Source organism: Dermacentor albipictus, chromosome 7 (genome assembly GCF_038994185.2).
Source record: "Dermacentor albipictus isolate Rhodes 1998 colony chromosome 7, USDA_Dalb.pri_finalv2, whole genome shotgun sequence".
In the NCBI taxonomy this organism is placed as follows: domain Eukaryota; kingdom Metazoa; phylum Arthropoda; class Arachnida; order Ixodida; family Ixodidae; genus Dermacentor; species Dermacentor albipictus.
Window position 1 is genome coordinate 115,905,957 of NC_091827.1, and position 13,010 is coordinate 115,918,966.

At 44.6% G+C, this 13,010-nt stretch overlaps 1 protein-coding gene across 6 annotated transcripts in view; it reads right to left on the bottom strand.

Moving 5' to 3' along the window:
- LOC135913299 (sulfotransferase ssu-1-like) overlaps window positions 1-7,750 on the bottom strand; it is a 90,177-nt gene extending 82,427 nt beyond the window's left edge. For 4 of the 6 annotated variants that reach the window (XM_070521447.1, XM_070521451.1, XM_070521448.1 and 1 more), the window contains exon 1: window positions 7,476-7,748. The gene's annotated coding sequence lies outside the window, so the exon portion shown is untranslated. Of the gene's footprint in view, window positions 1-7,475 lie in introns of all 6 variants that reach the window. The other 2 variants (XM_070521453.1, XM_070521452.1) reach the window with 1 other exon arrangement.
- Window positions 7,751-13,010: the final 5,260 nt, after the last annotated feature.

Below are 13,010 nucleotides of genomic sequence, written 5' to 3' on the forward strand. Positions count from 1 at the left end.
AACTTCTAATTATTTCTGATGTTTTGCTTAGCAGACGGACAACAGTAACCTGAAGGTAACATTCAGTGGTTGTCAAATATTTGAATATACCAAATAGTTCATTTCCTCGCATGAATAGCTAGTAAGTAGTATTCAGTTCGTATTCCAAGCTTAAGAGTATTTCCATACACTTGAAATTTACACTATACAATACAAAACACCATGTAACACATTTACGCGATGACATCACAACTTAATTGTGCCACACAGTGTACAGAGTATCAAAGCTTTTCCTTTTGTGCAATGCTAAGGACTTAGACATGTACTGAGTTAAAGGAACAAAGGTAACGATGAAGCATATCACAAGACTGTATAGTGAAAAAAAAATGGTTGAGGGTGCACTTTTCTTGCCAAAACATTCACACTCCTATAGACTAGGTTGCTCTGGACAATTTTCTAGTTGGCAATGCCCATTCGAGTCATGCATGCTTAGCAAGTACTGGAAGAACATACTTGAAGTAAATATACTAACATGGATTTATATTTTGGAGGCTTCGGTGCGCCGCTTTATCTCTCCATAAAGAGCCTCAATTTCTGTTTTGCTGGTCGATGTGATGCGAACCCGAGGGCCTTGTGGTCTGATTTGAGCATTGGTAAGGTTAATCGAGGCTGGGTCAATGGTCTTTGCCACAGCTTCGATGATTTGTCTTGAGATGAGTGCATTGTCTGGACTGGTCAGCAAGATAGATGATTCGCATTCGGTGTTAGCGGTTTCAGTCGTTCCAGTAGAATGAGGTTGTTTGTCCATTTGCGCGTAGGATCGAGCGTCCCGCGAAGACTTGTTCTTGTCCCTAAGCAGCTGAACGTCTCCTTTGAGAGCTTCTTTTTGTAATGCAAAGTCAAACAATAGAGTTTTAACTTCTTGGAAGGCTTTAATCAGTTCAGAACATGTGTCCCGTTGTGCACCTTCTTGTTGGGCTTGAATAAACGCCTTATAGAAGTTCACTTCCTGAGCATGAATGTCTACTACGACTTGTCTGGTTCTCAGTCGTGATGCATCGGCGTTATCGCCGTTTAGACGGATGATACCGCAGTTGTCGCTCTATCGTTCGGGTGCGTCGCTAACAGCAGTGTGTTCTGCTTGTTTTTTAGTCACTGTGCTGTCAGTGCTTGCTTCTTCAGAGTCTGAATGAAGTGGGCTGCTTAGAGCCGGAGTCTTGCATTTTTAACGCGACAGCATTAAGGAGCTCGTGTCGCAGAAAAGCCGCTGTCGTCGGCGTCCACGGCGTTGGCCGTGAGCGATAAATCACGGCAGGCACTTCATAAATAAAAAGCAACTTCCAAGATGGGTTGGGTGGAAATCGAACCAGGGTCTCCGGAGTGTGAGACGGAGACGCTACCACTCAGCCACGAGTTCGATGCTTCCAAGCGGTACAAACGCGACTCTAGTGAATGCGGTGTTGCCATCGAAACGAGCCGTGGAAAGTTATACTGCGGTGTATATCGGTAATTATGAACATGTAACTTACAGAAGTCGCAATTACACGAGTAGCGAAGTGCTTTTCCGCTGCATTTCTTGTGCGCTTTCCGCACACGCAGAGCCATCTTGCGGCAAACACAGAAGACCCCCTCCTCTCTATGTACGGCGCTGCCCCGACAGATGGCGCGCCACGCGCGCATTGGAGCTGTGCGAGGACCGGTGCGAAGGGGGTCACGGCCCGGACTCTCTCTCCCCTGACAACGCTTCGCCTTGCTCCCTCTGCAGAATCAAGCGTCCTTCCTTTCTTTAGATCACTATCTGTCTATCTCTCTACCCGTGCCGATCACGACGTTTGGCTGGCGTGCATCATTTTCCCCTCCGAGATACCGAGTTCTTTGGTTGGTTCCCCGTGCTCAGGCGCACGTTTCGTTGCTGCGCCGAACGCCGCGTTGCTCGACCATATGGCTCGACGCTCACCGCGTCCGATGCGGGGCGCCTCGTAAGTGATGGCTGCCCTGTAGCCCATTGTCTTACACCCCTTGGCGGGTCGACGGGAACGCTGTCGCGTTCCACTCTTGAAGGCGAAGCTTAGCGTCCTCCAATTTATTATAGTGATGATTTCCGGCAAACTCTACTTGTTCGCTTTCACTTCCAATAAGGTCTTCTCTTGTGGAATCCCAATCATCATGGTCGCCCCACGTATTTTGAGGGTAGTTGTTGGGGAGTGATGATTCAGCTGATTTATGTTTAGTGCTTGGGCTTTTGAAAAAGTCTGCTTTGCTGAGGGGTTGTTTAGGGGTTGGCTTTGGTGTCCTTTTGCAGGGCTCAGTGGCTGCGCCACAACGCTGTCACGTAACATGCTGGCTTTCACAATGCAGATGATCACCGCCGTTGTTTGCCACGTGCTGCTGCCTCCACTGCAGATGGCTTGCATCGCGGGACCAACGAAGCATGCGCCATCACTATGCCGACACCCCAAGCAGATCGACATCTCACCTACGTTGCCTTTGCTGAAGAAACCTAGGCCGCCTCTCGGGTACTGGACTCTCCAACCGGCGTGGGACCACACATCGAAAGTGACACTATTAAGTCCGTCTACTATAAAGGAGCAGCAACCATCGCGACTACCTTGTGGGCTCGGTGGCTGCGCTACGACGCAGTAACGTAACATGCTGGCTTTCACCATGCAGGTCAGTGCTAAATACAGTACTTTCAGTAAGAAATGTACTGTTTGGTGCAGCTCCCGAGCCCTCAGTGCTGCCTCGCTATGCTAAGTGAATGTGTGTATGCTATCAGTCATTGCTGTTGCTGTCAGGCGATGTCGAAACCAATCCAGGGCCTAGTATAGCTGACGTTTTCGCTGAGGTGCAGACGCTGACAGTTGGACAAAGCACGCTAATCACTGACGTACAAGGTCTAAAGAATCAACTTTCGTGCACCGATGCAACACTAACAGATTTACGAATTATGGAACTGGAACAACACTACCAGGCACAGATACCCCAGCGAAGCGAATTAGAAGCTGTGTACGCTACTACCTCTGAAACTGGTCTCCTGGTATCTAGCCTAGAGAGCCGCATAGAGGATGCTGACAACCGTTCACGCAGAAGCAACTTAATATTGTATGGCATTCGTGACCCCAATCCTCCTGAAAGCTTTGCGCAATCGGAAGAACTATTTATTGATAACATTAAAGAGCACATGAACATAAGCCTCGATCCAAAAGAAATTGAGCGTGCACACCAGCTAGGACGCTATTCACCTGGCCGTAACCACCCCATCATTGCCAAGTTTGCATTCTATAAAACAAAAGAATTTCTCTTGTCTAATGGTCGCAAGTTAAAGGGGAGTAACTGCAGTATTGGCGAGGACTTCTCACCCGCTCTTCAAAATGCCCGCAAACATCTTGTTCTTTTCGGCAAAGCAAAGCAACACCTTTCAAGCTACGTTTCAAAACACTTGTCATAGGATCCAAACGCTAGGATCATGATGAATCATCTAAAACTGTAAAGGAGATTCACTAGCAATCAACGTGCAATAGAGGTTCGCTTAACCCTCACATCACCACAACGAATAATTTTTCTTTATCTGTTATTTTCACTAACGCCCGTAGTTTTCTTCCCAAACACGAAGACATATCAAGTCTCGTTTCTTCATCAGGCAGTAATTTACTTATTTTAACAGAAACGTGGCTAACATCGGAGATCAGTGATAATGAGGTATTATCCGACTTGCCAAACTTCGAAGTTCATCACTGTGACCACCTAGGAACGTGAGGAGGGGGGGGGGGTTCTCATAGCATTTAGCAAGCAATTGCCCTGTACACCAATCGCGCCTCCTACTGGCCTTGAGATAGCCTGGCTACTTATCCGCTCTTTCCCACAGGCTGTCCTGCTGGGTGTGTGTTATCGACCACCTGTTCACAGCCCTGATTTCCCTGGAAAATTAAACAGCATGTTATGCCAGGTTACTGCCGCACATCCTAACGCTCATATTATTTTATTCGGTGACTTTAACTTTCCTAATATTGACTGGCATGACCCATCTTCAGCAGCATCAACTAATGCTGAAGCTAGAGACTTCATCGATGTCTGTTTGAACTTTAATCTTTCACAGCTTGTTTCTGAACCAACACGTGCATCGCTTGGCTGTGCGAACATCTTAGATCTTATACTAACTAATCACCCTGACAGCTTATCATCATTAACCTTCCTTCCTGCTATCAGCGACCACAAAGTTATTCACGCTACCTTTTTCTTTTCCGCACCACGATGTGCAACATATCGCAAAACTATCAGCCTATACGATAAAGGAAACTTCGAAGACATTAATGACGAACTGGCTGCCTTTCTACCACACTTTCAATCTAGATTTTACGAGCGAACCACTCGTACAAATTGGACGCTGTTTAAAACTAAAATTATTGAATTAGCTGACCAACATATACCGAAAATTACCTTCAGTCCAAACCGTCGGAACCCATGGTTCTCTAACCATGTAAAGCGACTAGAAAATAGGCAAAAAAGACTTTTTCGATCTGCCAAGCAAAGTACAAATGTTAACACATGGGAAAAGTATTCTTCTGCCGAAAAAATGTACTTATCTGCTGTTCGCAGCGCCAAGCATACTTTCTTTAACATCGATCTACCGAAAACACTCAGAGACAAACAACCCCAAGAAATTCTGGGAAGTAATAAACCCCGCTCAAACTCGCGCCATAACTCTCGCTCACGATTCTGGAGATATCATGACTGATACCGACTGCGCCATATCGTTCAACGATGCCTTCGCCTCAGTTTTTACAAAAGATACTAGTTCTCCCCTACCATCAATGTCTAGTAACATAATATCTGTAATGCCGGCCATCGAGTTCTGTGTAGATGGTACCTCCAAAGTAATTGATAACCTCAAGTTATCTTCATCCACCGGTGTCGATGGCATTAACTCAACACTGTTAAAAAATACTAAGCATATCTCAGCTGCATTTTTATGTCTCTTATGTTCTCAGTCACTTTTAGCAGGTTACATCCCTTATGGGTGGGAAGTAGGAAAGGTCATTCCTATCTACAAGGCACGCAACAGGAATAACCCACTAAATTATCGCCCCATCTCCTTAACAAGTCTTCCATGTAAGATAGTGGAGCACGTCATTTACTCACTCATCATGGACCATTCAGACGCCAACAATTTTTTTCATCCTGCTCAGCATGGATTTCGTAAGGGCTTTTCTTGCGAGACCCAACTAGCTCTTTTCCTTCACGACCTTCATGCGGATCTTGACTGTAATAAACAAACTGATGCTATGTTCCTCGACTATGAAAAAGCTTTTGACAAAGTCCCTCACCGTCACTCATTACATAAAATTTCTTTCTTGAATTTAGACATTGATGTATTAAAATGGCTAGAAAGGTTCCTCACTAACCGCGAGAAATTCGTTACTATCAACGACCAGTCCTCCGTCAACCTCCCGGTATCATAAAGTGTCCCTCAGGGGTCTGTTCTTGGACCACTTCTATTCTTAATATGACTTACCCCTTTATGAAACTTGCAAAATTCGGATGTTCGCTGATGACTGCGTGCTTTATCATGCCATTAACAATGACACTGATGGAGACAATTTGCAACAAAATCTCAACCATGTACAGTCTTGGTGTGCCCAATGGCTAATGACTCTTAATCCAAAAAAAGGTAAACATATGTCATTTACTCGTAATCGTACACCATCTTGCCTTCTTACACAATATCCAACAATCGGATTGAAACAGTAAAATCATTCAAGTGCCTAGGCGTCATAATTTCCTGCGATCTTAACTGGGGCACGCATATCAACACCATAGTAACATCGGCGAACAAAACACTCGGATTTATTAGGCGCCACTTGCGTCATGCGCCTCAGGATGTCAGACATGCGGCGTACAAATCACTTATCAGGCCAAAAGTCGAATATGCGTCACCAATCTGGAACCCATATAAAAAATATCTCGTTATCGCACTTGAGCGCTTCTAAAATCGTGCGGTAAGATACATTCATTCATCCTACTCATATGACGTAAGCATATCATCTTTAAAAGAGAAATTTGAGTTAGAGTCTCTCGCACCGCCGTAAGATAGCCAGCGTTGGTCTCTTTCATGTTTTTTACAGTTCCCTTAATCGTGTGTCATACATCATTCCACCCGCAAGAATATCGCAACGCGCTCGTCATCCACTCCAACTTTTAAAACCACGCTCACACACAACCACTTTCTCTGCTTCTTTTTTTTTTCCCGAACAGCAGCTGATTGGAATTCCCTTCCCCACCATGTTGTATATACAAATAATCACCATGTGTTCATTGCTGAGGTTGCTTCTATTTTGTCAAATTAGTTACCTTTTTGTACAAATTCATCATCTACCGTACGTTTTTGATTGTATGCAATGTATCTACCTTTTTTCTAATGTTCCACTAGTTACTGAAATGATTTGTCCATTGCCACTGTTTCTTCTCTCCGGCCAAATTAACTGTTGCTTTTTATTCTAATTGACAATTTGACACGAATATGCACTTGTTTATACACAGTACCTACCACTTTTCAACTGTTTCGTTTGTTATCATGTTGAAGTTTCGTTACAAGTTGTACCCCATTCCTTATGTAACACCCCTGATAAAGGGGCCTTTAAGGAAATAAACTGATTTGACCTGACCTGACCTTCGCTGTTATTGTTGGGCATTCGAGGTCCTCCATTGTTTCTCATATGGGGCTTATTCATTTGTGTGCTCTTTGATTTAGATGACTTCCCAATTTTGTCGTTTTCGAGCTTCTTTCCCCACTGGTCGCAAAAAGATTTTCTGAATTTCCCTGTCAGGGTGGCTTCGCCACTACAACCCAAAAGTTGTCTGTGTTCTGCTGGACGGCAGTGCTGTTGACTTGCTTTGTGTAGGTTGATGGAGCCTAGGGCGCATATGGAGGGGTTCTTTGTTCAAAAAATGGCTGCCCCCATGGCTGCTGATTGAGCACTTTGTGAAGGGTTTTCAAAATGCAAATTATCGCTCTTCCACTGAAAATAGTGGTGAACTTATTAGCGGTTACGTTGGCCGGGGTCTCAGTGGGTATGCTGATCAGAAGATTATTTATTTATTACGAGTGATTAAGCTGGATGGATTCGGATTATGTGACAATGTGCTCGAGGTGTCTGAAGTGGCCTGTCTGAAGGGCTTTGCTAATTTGTAAAAATACAGCTAATTAAGCATTATACCTTCAAAATAATGTTGCAGTTAGGTAGCCCTGGGAGGAAAGATTATGTTCCGATAGTTGTTATTTCAGATTGGTGCAAATATCTTCAGATGGGAAGGGATTTAAATGGAAGTTCTTTTATAGTTGTGAAATCAACCATGTGGCTTCCACAAGGTAGTGATTAAAACCGGTGTAATTAAGACACTGTAGGTGCTACTCAGATTATTTAGGTATGCATTTGGTCCTGGAACATTCACGAACAACTTCCCATAGTTGAAAAGGGGATATGAAACTGTGTACTCACCGTTATTGACGATCTCTGAGGAGCACGCTGCACAAGGACGCAGCCGCGTCGCCGCCTGGTGGCCGTAGTATTGGGTCGGGCAGCAGTCTTAATTCAGAGGAATATGGTATTCCTGAGACGACAGAACACCTCTTGCACACCTGCCCACGATTTGATATACAGAGAAAATCGCTGACAGACGTATTGTCAGAATTTGTCGTTGTACGATTAACTGAAAAGGTTCTATTGGGACCTTCGCCTGATCCTTGTCATGAGCCTGGTCAAAGCCACCTAGAAAAAAAATGTAACGCCTCCGCACGCCGGTGTGACGTCACGCTAATCGGATGGGCCGGACAGTCGACGCCGTCGGCGTCTCCGCACCTAGGTTCGTTGCGCTTGCAGGGCGTCTCTTTGCGCGCCGCGAATACTATGGAATGGGAAAATTAGTGCTGTCCTTAAAGTCATAGAGTTTTCTACAAAATCACTAGAGGGAACTCTGGCGCTGCAGTCGTTGTCCTACCATGGGAATGATGGGAAATATATGGATTTGTCTGATCTTCGTGCGTGTGGACTCAAACGCTCTTGTGGCTTTGTATATTACGCTATATAAACCTTTTTGTCGTATATTTCGGCGCAATCTATATTCGAAGTGCAGAAGACGCCGGCAACGCGTACAATTGCTAATTATTGCAACGATTGAGCTTGTCCAGGTGGCCAAATCCAAACGCGCCAAGCGTCTCAGGGCACTGGCATGCCCGCGATAAATTCATAATGGCGTTTCATTCGCTTGTCGATACATGCTTCCGTAGCTTAATGGTTTCAACATTAGGCTTCTGTGCTAGAGTCCCTGTGTTCGAATCCTGCCGTCGGGTAATTTTAATGATGTTTATTTAATTATTTATTGCGCAATATACTGTTGAAAATGACGAGTTTACAAAGTCACAAAGCCGTTTGAAGCCAAAAGGACGAAGTTTAGGCAAATCCATGTACTTCCCATAATTCCCATGCTTGAACAACCACTGCCATTGCAGCTCCCGTAGACACTAGCGCCAGAGTTCCCTCTAGTAATTCTTGTAGGAAACTCTATGCTTAAAGTGACAGAAATCTATGGACGTCAGACTCTGGAGTTTTGCGAGACGCGTAGCGCCACCTGCCCGTGCGAAGAGGCAGTAATCGAGTAGTGCGAAGCCCGACTCTCTTGCTAAGTTGCCTATGCAGCTAGTGACTGCGAAACAACAATTTAACTAGATTTTGGTCAATATTGCGAGTGTTTTGCGCATTTAACACCCAGACAGGGAGCGATGGATTTCTGCGATAGTCGGAGGGGCCGCGCTTGCTGGCTCACTCTTCAGACTGATGGCGGAAACGACGGCAACCGGGATAGCTCCGCGCGCTACGAAGAAAAGCCGCAATCGACGCTACTGTTGTGCTGTAAATTGCCATGAACGTGAAGGACGGAATAACAACGTTCAGTTGTTAAAGGGGCCAGTGGGAGGGGAGGGGGGTGTCATATACGTCTGAAGACACCCGGAACTTGTTGATATCCTCGCATTCCTTGACTACAGCCGTGCGGGGGTGACAGAAGACCTATGGGCCCCGGGTGCCCGGCGACGTAGCTACGCCACTGCCTGTTGGGTAATCGGATTACTTGCATTCTCCACAACAAAGCGGCTCGCATGAGAAAGTGCGACAATTTTGTTCTTCTGTAATTGTGTTGCGTAGCCCTGACGGAGGGCCGTGGTCACCAAGCGAAAACTCAAGAATCTGCAGCCGCCACTTCACTGGTAACAGAAAAAACAACGTTGCGAACCATCCTGCTTATGTGCTATCGATATCTCAACAAGTGGAATGGAGAGATTTGGCAGGTCAGCCTAACGAAACCTTTTGGTTCATTTAAGAATTCAAAATCCTGTTCTATAGCATCGTTGTATCGCGAGCTCATTTCTACTTTCGGTATTCTGTACTGCGCCGATACAGCAAGCACGCTTCGCAACTTGCTGAGCCTGTTCGACTGCGTTTTTCAAATGTGAGCAATAATGTTGCTGTACCAGCACTGGATGTGTAATTGCGAAGTAACGCACGTGTGTAAAGAAAAATATTTCGCGTTTATTTACATTTATTGGTGAGCGCTTGTTGCTCGAAGGGTCTGCGAAAAGCTCAAATTAAGGTACTGAGCGATGCTGCAGCTCCTGCGAGAGATGCAGCGCGTGTAGGCACTGTAGGAAGCTTACTTTGGTTATGATCGCGCACTGTTTGCTGCCTTGGAAGACGTTTTCTGTTTGCTACCCTGGAAAAGGCTATGAAAGGATTTACTCCGTAAATAATTGCGAGACAAAACATTACTATAAAATACATAAAAATATAGGAGATACTTAAGTCTTGTGTTCAGGACATATTCAATAAGAACCAATTTGAAATGCTTAGATTTTTATGCTGATATGCCTATAGACAAACCTGATGCTCTCTGTACTTGCAAATTGCAGCACGCCGAAATAACACTTGAGACTGTATTTTATATTATACACGTACTTAGCCCTGCTGCGCTTCGTTTCCGTAGCGTGGATGGGTGGAAGAAGCTTTCCAGGTCCTTGATTTTTAGGAAAATGTACCTCAACACAAACGAAAGAGAACGGTCCATTGTGGCCTATGCACCTTCGCTTGCGCACAGCTCTCCGTGCACTACTCAGTTCATGCCAAGGCTGCGATGGGGGCGCTGGTGACGGGTTTTCCCGCAGCGCCGCTTGGGCAGAGTCTGAGGTGTATAAATGCATATGCTTCGGTTTCAAAGCAAGACACGTATAGCGGACGCAAAAATTAGGGGGAGACCCTGGTTCACTGCAGTCAACACCAACATAGAAAGCAACATTATTTCATTCCTTCCTTAGATTACTTGACTGGCGACATTTTTTCTTTTTGCGTGTATCGCAACACGACCGGCCTTATTGTGCTTGTGATGTTTGGTCGAGACTAAGACAAGCAAACTGCATGCTGCTTAGTCACTTTAACCTTAGACGGAAAGAAAGAAAGAGGAAAACTGCATATTGACGACACAGAATGTACTTTATTCACAAATGATAACAACTGCATTCAGAAACAAACGTTTTAAATCTTCCATTACAATTATCATTCTCACTCTCGCATTGCGTAAAACACTCCTCGCTGGACACACGAATATCCAGGTTCATTTTAATGTGGAAATTTTATTATTGTAGGTTCACGCACAACTAATTGTCAAATAGAATAAGCTTCCGTCTTTGTCGTACCACTTCTTGTGGTTCCTTTATTTCCACCCGCCTTGTTTGCACGCCTTTTGGTCTTCATAAAATGCTGAGATAATGGTGAAAAACTAAGTCAGAAACGAGAGGCCTACTCTCAGTCCTGAAGAAAAACATGCAATTGATGGATTGCAGTAGCATGGGGAGTTCGAATCATAAACAGGTAGCACAATACACTCAAACGCTAACATTTTAATTCGCCAAAATGCGGGGTTTAAATTTTGATAATGTAGGCAAATAAGTCCTAGCGACGCCACAGGTTTCTTTTTAACCAAACAACGTAGATGTCAGCACAAACATAGGTAGATGTTCAACAAAACAGAGCTTCATGAATAAAAAATAAATAATAAGAAACATATCTCAGGCCTTCAAGGTCTGCAATTTTTGGTCGTTCTTGGCGTTACGAAATTTGTCATTTTCTGTGCGGCACAAGTTGTTCAGCAGTGTATTCGCTGCAGCACTTACAACATGCCCATTACCTCCTGTGCAGGATGACCGAAATCACGCGCATCTACATCCTCAAAGTCATGAAGCGTAGTGAACACAAGGCCGACAAGAGTATCTTTCTGTCTAAGAAGGCAGGAAAATCGTACGGCATATTCTGGTGTCCTGAGCTTGTCCAATATAATTTCAGTAAAACGTACAGCATTAACTGCAACTGCTCGTGGAAACTTCAGGCCACCCCTCGTCGTCTTCGTGATTAATGCATTGTCAGGATCAATATAGATCGACGTCTTGCATCACAAGGCTTTCGCTGCAAGATGAGCATGTCAACTTTTTAGAGCTGCATGGGCACAATAGCCGGCAACGTAGGTTAGTGCCGGTAGCCTTGACGATTTTTTCTCAATGTCAGAATCGGTCACAGTGACGTGAAACTGGCCATTTCCTGAATTTACACTTGTCTCTAACGTGCTCGCGCTCGGTGGTAGTAGCATATCCCAATCTGGCAGGTCCAGAACCTTCTGCAAACGCAATTTCTTTTCAGATTCATATATCTGCCTTATAGACACGTGGTAATTAGCACCGGACAATTGCCGATACTTTCCAAAGTGATCCTTCAAGCTATCAGTTTGAAATTTGCCCAAAAGAACATACCCGAAATGAAGCTCTTCGAGACAGTATATGGCAAGTTCGTGCAAGGCGTGGTAGTGTGGCTGAAAGCTGTGTGCGTTTCACGTGTCAGGCGGCCGTTGTCATGTTTGAGGCTTCCCCAGTGATCAAGCCATTGAACTATTCTCTCTAAGAATTCTAGTTCAGGACATGACGATGAAATTATTCGACCTTGCATCTGATCTCGCAACCACTGTCCTTTTCTTGGCGTCTTGACGTTAATAATGTTCCACCAAGTCAAAATGGTGTCGACTAATTGAGATGTTTCCTTTGAATGCTGGAACGTTGCGACACTGAGAGCAGCAACAGTAGATTAGTTAAAAATAGTGAAGGCCAGTTTAACGTTCTGCCGTTTTATGTTCGAGGGGTTCGGTGCCTTCAAAGTGAGCGTTGGCGCTAGCTTCATGAGCTCATGCATTTTAGCTTCGTGCAACTCGCATAATACCATGAAAGATGCTGTAAGTATCTTTGGTTCAGCCTCATCACTCTTCGGTTCAGGAAAGTACATGCATTTGCCAATGTTTCTTTGATTCAGTCAGTTATTTCTTATACACTTTAGTATGTGAACTGGGTCCACCACGAAAAACAGGGGTCGTGATGGGTCAGCAGGATGCTGGTAAACAATGGTGACACTTGCCGTCTTAGCGAAGTAGGACATGGCTTTTCTGTTTATAGAGTTATTGTCCGAGATCACTGTGATTATTCTAAAACACGATGCTCCTAGATCAAAAACAATCTTCCGAGGGAAGTCGTGCAGTGCCTTAGCATTGATTTGTGCCACAGGAAGAATGTGTACAACATCCTTGTTTGAAGAAAGCAGGCTCTGTATCATAAATACGTGGGCAGTTATTCCTGCAGTCGATGAATTTACCGCAGCACCAGTAACAAAGCCAGTCTTGTAATAAAAAAAATGATTGAAGGTGGATCTCATGAATCATTAACGTTACAGTCTTTTCATGCTCTTTATATGTGCTTACAATACACTATGCATAGGAAAGAAAGCTACATTCTTGCTGCTCCGTTTCAGAGCGTACTTCGTACGATGAACACAGTCTTCTGATCGTATCAGGATGCGGCATCTTAAGCTTCATCAAACTTCTCAGGAATCAGTAGGCATGAGGTGAAATTGCGAACAAAAGGCTAGCAAAAACCAATAAATCAGGGGGATATG